Source organism: Juglans regia, chromosome 5 (genome assembly GCF_001411555.2).
Source record: "Juglans regia cultivar Chandler chromosome 5, Walnut 2.0, whole genome shotgun sequence".
NCBI lineage: Eukaryota > Viridiplantae > Streptophyta > Magnoliopsida > Fagales > Juglandaceae > Juglans > Juglans regia.
Window position 1 is genome coordinate 17051946 of NC_049905.1, and position 8258 is coordinate 17060203.

An 8258-nucleotide genomic window follows, 5' to 3' on the forward strand; every position below is an offset into this window, starting at 1 on the left:
ACTACATTCGTACCTTATGAGAGGATGACCTGGATGTTGAGCGTAAGTAGTAATGCTACATCAAGAAATGATATAAGTTAGACCTCCATCTCAGAAAAAAGTGTGACACCTTCTTCGGTAATCCTTACATGTGGATGATATAGATATAGCTGTGTTGCATAACTATATGCCTGAATTTTTATGCATGCTTAAAAATGAGACTGAAACCACAAGTTGTCTTACAATTTTACTTTTATACTTACGCTATAATATAAATAAATTAAAGATAAGTATAGAAATAAGTTAAACATTACTATTGAACAATATTGGATGGAAGAGGGGCCCGACTCGATTAATTGTTTGATTTCTAATGATAAGTTGAACAATGTAGTGACTTCTAATTGAATATGAATACAACACAATTTTTCTCAAAAAAAAAAAAATTAGACAACTATTATTTAAATAAGCTAATATAATAAAATAAGCCTAGTATAATAAGTTAATAATACATAATATTAAATTATTAAATTATAATAATATGTAATTAGACACTAGTATATAAATAACTATAAGTCTAATATAATAAGTTAATAATACATAATACCAATTTACTAAAATATAGTAACATGTAATTAGACACAAGATATAAGTCTAGTATAGAAATCAGTTATAAATAAGTTAGACACTAATATAATATCATAATATGTAATATTATAGTATAATAACATGTAGTTAGACACTAAAAATAATATGTAATACTACAGTATGATAACATTTAATTAGTCACTATACTATATGTCTAGTATAAAAATAAGTTATATATTAGTATAGAAGTAATTTAGTAGTAAATAATATAGTTTTAATTTTTAATTTTTTCAAAAAATTGATATTTGAAAGCCCACAAAAAATTCTTTTTTAAATGGGCTATATATGAAGCTAAAAAAAAAAGAACCCCAAAGCTGAAAGCCAAAATCTGACTCTGCTCTGACAAGTCGGAGTTTAGATTTAAACTCTGACAAAATCGAAGTCGGAGTCGGAGTCGAATTTAGGGAAATCCAACTCCGACTAAAACTAAGTTGGTGCTCACCCCTACTAGTGCAAATGAGTTTTTTTGTTTTTCTTTTCTTGTTTTAAGCATTTTTTAAACATCCTTAATCATTAAGAAAAAAAATATAAATATAAATTTACTAATAATCACTTCCTTAACATCAAGGAAAAAAATAATAAAAATATATGAATGGGTACATTTTGTGGGCATAAAAAGTACCATAGCTAGACCAATAACTATGTTTTGTTTTTTTTTTTTGTCTTTTTCTTTTTCATATTTTTTAAACATATTTAAATATATATATATTTAAAAAATACATCAATTCATTAATAAACACTTCCTGAATCATTAAATAAAAAAAAACAAGCATCGGTCCGTTTGGGGGGTCCAATTCATCAGTCCCCCAAACATTTTCCTAAAAAAATACAAAAGAAAAAAAAAGTTGGCAAAGCCTTTTAGACGTTCAGATAAGATGATAAATTTGAGAATGAGAGTGAAATGATTTGAGTTAAGATGTTTTTATGAGGTTTTAAATGTTAATATTATTTTTGTTTTGAGATTTGAAAAAGTAAAATTATTTTTTGTGTTTTGTTTGGAAGTTCGGAATAATTGTAACGACTAGATATTGATTTGACAAAAAAGTTAAAAATTTAAAATTGAAAAGTGTTTATATTTGTATTTGTATTTGTATTTGTAGTGTTTGAATGTTGAGATGCGGTGAGATGAGATGATACAAGATATGACCATTTTTCAATCAAAACGGGGCCTAAATGATTGTGGTAGTTAAAAATTATACATGAGAAATACTTTTTAAATATGTTACATCTTTGTGTGATTTGAAATAATAAAAAAACTAATTTATATTCCTAATTTTTCAATATGATATTAAATAATAAATAATTACTTATTATTATTTTTAATTATCTATTAGTTAACTAGATATAAGAGTAGGATTGCAAATAAACAGAGCAGCCTGTTAACAGTTCGAACTCAACTCATATATACTCAGTTAGCTCGAGCTTAACTAGAATATACTCGGTTCATTTAATGAATGAGATGTTCCTAAATATTAATACTGGTTTGAATATTAAACAAGCAATATTTGTATATCATTAACTATATAAACAATATGATTTTCATTATATTAGGTAATGATAACACATATTGTAAAGTATTCTTATTGTGTAAAATATGTAAAATAACTTATATATTATAATATGTAAAATAACTTATATATTATATATGCTTGTAATACACTTATATATATAATATATAGTAATGTATGCTACAATATATTTATAATTTATATTTGATAATAATATATTATATAACCGAAATTATTGACTTATTATGCTATCTATATATTAAATGATATTATATATGTAAGGGGAATTTTCTCCTTGGAAAGGCCCACGAGGCCTCGACCAGGAACACAGCCTAATGAGGTCTCTTATCCAAATAAGGAACGAAACGACAACCAGGGAAGGGCGCCGACTGATCGACAAGACAGAACGACCTGACACACTGCAACCACCCTTGGGAACAGAATGTACACCAAACACAAGGAGAACTGGGGGGACCCTCGATTTATCGGCACCAGATCATCTATGGTTCATATAAATCGGATCGGGGCCCAGAGAACCACTCCACATTAATGGCGCTGCTAATTAAGTCACATGCCACGATTATAAAACCGACATGGAGCCACGCCACATTAAAGAAAGTCTGACAGTAGACACCAAAAGAGAAGCCTGAACTTTGTGGGAAAAGACTATCTGCACCATCCCCAGGCATGGTATAAATAGCAAATCCCAGGTACCGAAAAATTCTTTTTGATTCCTAGACTCTCTTACTTATTTACTACACTCCAAGAATATTTACTAACTTTGGCATTGGAGGTTCATCGGCCCCAAGGCCGCCCTCTCAAAGCCACAATATTTTCTACCATGTGCAGGTTTTCGAAGACCTGAGTTTTTGGAGCTTGGCCCAAAGGTGTGCGAAACACGACGTTAATAGTGGCATTGTCTGTGGGATCGTAATAGATCTTGCGTGTCCTTCGTTCATCCGAGGTAACCCATTCTAGGTAACTCAAAGGATCGCTGAATCGACTCGAGACATGGAAGTAGACCAGACGGAGAACCAGTCATGAGGGAACGAAAAAATTACGACAGAAGAAGACTAGGCATGCATAAATAAAGCTCAACGTGTAACGAAGGAGACCGGCGTTCGGCCTTTGGCCCTCGATCGCGTGGAAGTTGCGAGCGAAATTCAAGATGAACGGGAGCTCTGAAAGGTAGAGACCATTGGACCACTAGAACTCGTTATCCTCCACCTAGATCGGCCAGAGGCTAGGGTGAAGATTAGCGGCGAAATGACACAGAAAGCTCGAGATGCCATGCGACAACTCCTCGCCTAACATTTGGACGTGTTTGCATGGAATCACGGGGACATGCTCGGGATAGCGCCTGAAATCATACATCACAGTTTAATCGTGGACCTAAAAGCCAGAGGGGTGCTGCAAAAGAGTCGAAGCCTCAGTGTGGAGAAGAACGCCGCCATAGCAGAAGAGGTGGACCGACTGCTGAAGGCGAGGTGGACTAACTGTTGAAGGCGAGGTTCATCTGAGAAGTTCACTACCCGGAGTGGTTGGCAATGGTGGTATTAGTAAAAAAGCTGAGTGGCAAATGGAGAATGTGTGTCGACTTCACTGACCACAACAAAGCTTGCCCGAAAGATAGCTTCCCGCTTCCTCGCATTGACCTCATCGTCAACTCAACGACAGGTCATCGTATGCTCAGTTTCATGGATGCCTACTCGGGGTACAACCAAATCTGTATGAAGCCTGAAGACAAGGAGAAGACCTTGTTCATCACAGACCGAGGTTTGTACTGCTATAAGGCGATACCTTTCGGTCTAAAAAATGCGGGGGGCCACCTACCAATGGTTGGTTAACCGAATGTTCAAAGATCAGATAGGAAGAAATATAGAGGTCTACGTGAATGACCTGTTGGTAAAAAACGGGACCTTAGAGCAGCATCTGGACTACTTGAGAGAGGCTTTTGAGATACTGTGGCAGTACCAAATGAAGCTAAACCAGGCAAAGTGCGCTTTTGGTGTCGGGTTGGGAAAGTTTATGAGGTTCATGGTGTCCAAACGGGGCATTGAGGTTAATCCCAAGAAAGTGGATGTCGTCCTATGCATGGCCCCACCACGCAACATAAACGAAGTACAGAAGCTGGCTAGGCGAATCGCCGCCCTCAACAGGTTCGTCTCAAGACCAATCAACAAGTGTCTACCTTTTTTGAAAGTCTTGCGGAAGGTGAAGACATGGGACAACAAGTGTGACTAGGCATTCAAAGCCCTTAAGATGTACCTTGTGAGCCCTCCGCTCCTTAGCCAACCGTAGAGCGGGGAGACCTTGACCCTATATCTGGTCGTATCCCCTCAGACAGCTTCCTCAGCTCTGGTGTGCGAGGGGGAAGGGATACAAAAGCCTGTCTACTATGTCAGCTGGGCATATCGGGGTGCTAAAACCCGATATCCCCACATAAAGTAGTTAGCTTTTGCGTTGGTAGTGACCACGCGAAAGCTGCGCCCGTATTTCCAGGCTCACCTAGTACGAGTCCTAATAGAGACTTTGCTAAAGAAGGTATTACAACGACCAGATGCTTCAGGACGTCTCATGAATTGGGCAGTGGAGTTGAGCGAGTTCGATATTGAGTGTGTGCCTCGAAACGCCATAAAGGGACAAGTGTTAGCGGATTTTGTCGTCGGGTTTACCGGGTTCCCGACAATGGACGTCGGTGCGCACCCTATAAAGTCCTAACAAGTATTCGTTGACGGGCTTGTCTTGACGGGCTGGAGGGGGAGCGGGGGTGCACATCGTGATGCCAGAAGGAGAAGAACACAATTATGCCATTAAATTGACATTTAAAACAACAAATAAGGAAGTAGAGTATGAAGCGTTGCTCTTAGGATTGCAGGTGGCCAGAGCTTTAGGTGCCGCTAAGATCGAAGTGTGGGCCGATTCTCAAATGGTATTAAACCAAGTGCAGGGAGAGTTTGTTGTTAAGAGTGAGAAATTAAAGAGATATCTGGTGTTGGTAGAAGCTGAGCGTCCTCACTTCAAATATTACCAAATTCAGCAAGTACCGAGGACGGAAAATCAAAAGGTGAAGAAACTGACGCGTGGCGTCAGGGCAGGACGATTCTACCTTGTCGAAAAATACGGTAATTGATTAAGCTGCATTATTGTATATTTAATACATTTAGAACCAATATATTTTTAATTATTTAATTATTTAATTATTAGTTTTAGATGAAAAAATAGATAAGAGGCATAAATCCAAGTTATGATGTAAATTCATTAGTAGTATAATTTATGTTTAATTTTAATACTTGTGATTTAATTGTGTAATGCTTCTTCACATGCACAACACACCGTTAATATTTTATTTTTTATTTTTTTTTCTAGTTTTATTTTTTTTTTAAATTAATTAATTAATTATTTTCTTTTTTATTGATTTATTTTTCAGCCACTACCCAGCGGCAGCACCACCACCCATGCACGGTCTCCACCTTGCCCCACTACAACGAAAATTAGTCTTTGTGACGGTTTGGAAATTGTGACAGTGCCCAAACCATTATATTCGAACGTATACATATTCACGTTAGAACGTTCCCTAGACATTTGAACGTGGGGTTTATTTACGTGTGAATGTAAAAAATTTTGGTGCCAACGTTCGAACGATATTGATTCTCACGTGCGAACGTTAATTGATTTAAAAAAGATTGAGAATTGAAATGCAGTGATTTAATATTAAAGTTTTGTAAGCTAACATTAAAAAAGATTGGGAATTGAAATTCAAAAACAATAGATATATTAAACAATAATATTGTTCATTACATATGATAAAAATAAAGTACAAAATACTCAAAACGTGTTAGTTCCATATTTATTAAAATCTTCAGTCAATGCGTTGACCTTTGCATTTGGGATATCTATCCAATGGAGAACATCAGCGACAAAATCTCTAACATTCTGTTCTATTGACTCAATCTTTCGGTCTATGTGCGTAGTAATATCTGAAATCATCGCATCAATCTAAGCAGGCCGCGCATCTCCCATAGATATACCCGTCGGCGGCTGATTAGTACTCCCAACATGTGGCTCAAACTGGATTGGAGGAACAAGATCTGATACAGGGCCAGGTTGACGTCGAGCATGCCCCTTCCCCTGTTCAATGCTCCGACGGTGTGTGGTAATTTCAATGGGGCTCATCTAGTCTGTTCTTCATTCCTCCACCATGGGTTGCACACTCCGGGCCAATAATAGCTTGGCAATGAGGACTCCATATGGGAGGTTTTCTGTGGAGACGACGCTCGTCTCATAACGAATCCTCTAAAAAATACGAAGTGGCAGGTTTCCACGTTCTACTTGTATAAGTAATTGTGCGCGTTTCCGGCTAAATGTGACCTTATGTCCCAAGGATTTACATTTGTTGCAACAATAAGATGCAACATGCGGAAAAAAGAGAGAGCTGTACCTGGCTGAAGGAGTTCTTCCTATCAATCCGATCTCGGTCAGTCCCAGTGAGGATGTAGAAATCCTCATCTCGATTGCCATCCTCCTCATCAGTATCCCCAGCCTCTAACCGGTCAACTGGGCCAATAGATGATGCAAAAGTGCCTACATCTGCATCTACTCGGGATCCATCCATAGGTTGAGCATCTTCTGCAGTCAATATCTCAGTTACGCGACCGATCCCCAAAAGCTAGGTAATGACATCCACCGAGACCTCGAACTGAACACCGCGTAGTGTTACAGTATGAGAGGATGCATCCTTAGGCATGGAGCACATATGCATATAAAACTCTCGAACCATTGAGGGGTATACCCCTCAATGTGCAGATACTCATCCAACCTCTCATAACGAACACGTCTCGAACGTTCTTCTGCTCCCATATGAGTTCGTGAAAGTGGTTGATCATAACTTCTCGTTTAGAAATCATTGTTTGAGTCTCGATTCGAGATGTGTCCTCTATTGTTCCTTCCCTCCCCCCTTTCCTAGTAGTCAGAAGATGAGCCATATCTTGAAAGAAAAAAAACATTGAGCAATATTAATATTATGAATCATATTATGTATTCTAGTCTAAATTATTTCTGGTACACGTTCGAATGTAAAATTTAACGTTCGAAGGATAAGTTTATACGTGCGAACGTTTTGGTTATTACGTTCACACATTAGATTATCTAGTATAAGCATTTGAACGTAATATGATAAATGTTCAAACGTGACGGCTCAAATACACATTGGAACATATAAAGCATATAACGTTCGCACGTGATGAAGCTGTTGAACGTATTTAATAATATGTGCGAACGTACATAACTATTAGTTCAAACGTATATTTGGTTTATGACAACTGAAAGGTTTTACATTCGTGCGAATTACAAATAATGTTCACACATAATATTAACGTTCGCACGTATGTGCCACTCAAGAATATGAACAATCATACGTGCGAACGTTACAAGCGTACGTTTGCATGTACAATTTAAATTCGCATGCATACTAAATACATTCTCATGTACTGTAGAACATTCACACGTTATATGATTAACGTGCGAACGTGTATGTCGTCTTTCTCATTTGGAAGATATAACGTTTGAAAGTTATATCGTAACATTCAAACGTTATGATACAGAAATGGGTGAGTCAACTCAGTCATTCCCGTACACGTCAAAGACAATGAAACTGGCTAAATGCCACCGTAGAAATGAATTATAAACTTCAAGAAAACTTTCTATGGTGACCATTTGGATATTGACAATCCGTAGTGGCGGAAAAATGACGATGAAGGTCTGGCCACCATTGGTTTTCGGAAACCACCGAAATCTCCATTAAACATTCAAAAAAATGTACCCAAAGGTTAAAGAGGGATGCCTATCTCTTGTGTGACAGTTGTGGCGGAGTTTGAGGGCAACGGCAACGGTGCAAGCGATGGTATGCAACGGAGGTTACGGATTGAGTGAGAGAGAAATGTGAGTTGTGCCGTTTCGCGTTCGAACTTAATCTTTTATACACTTAACGTTCGAACGTATAATAGTTAACGTGTGAACGTCAATTGATGAGAGAGAAAGATATCCAAATGTTTCAATTATAACGTCTGAATGTTTAATTACTTAATTCTCGTTACATGCGAACGTTATGTTAGTACGTGCGAACGC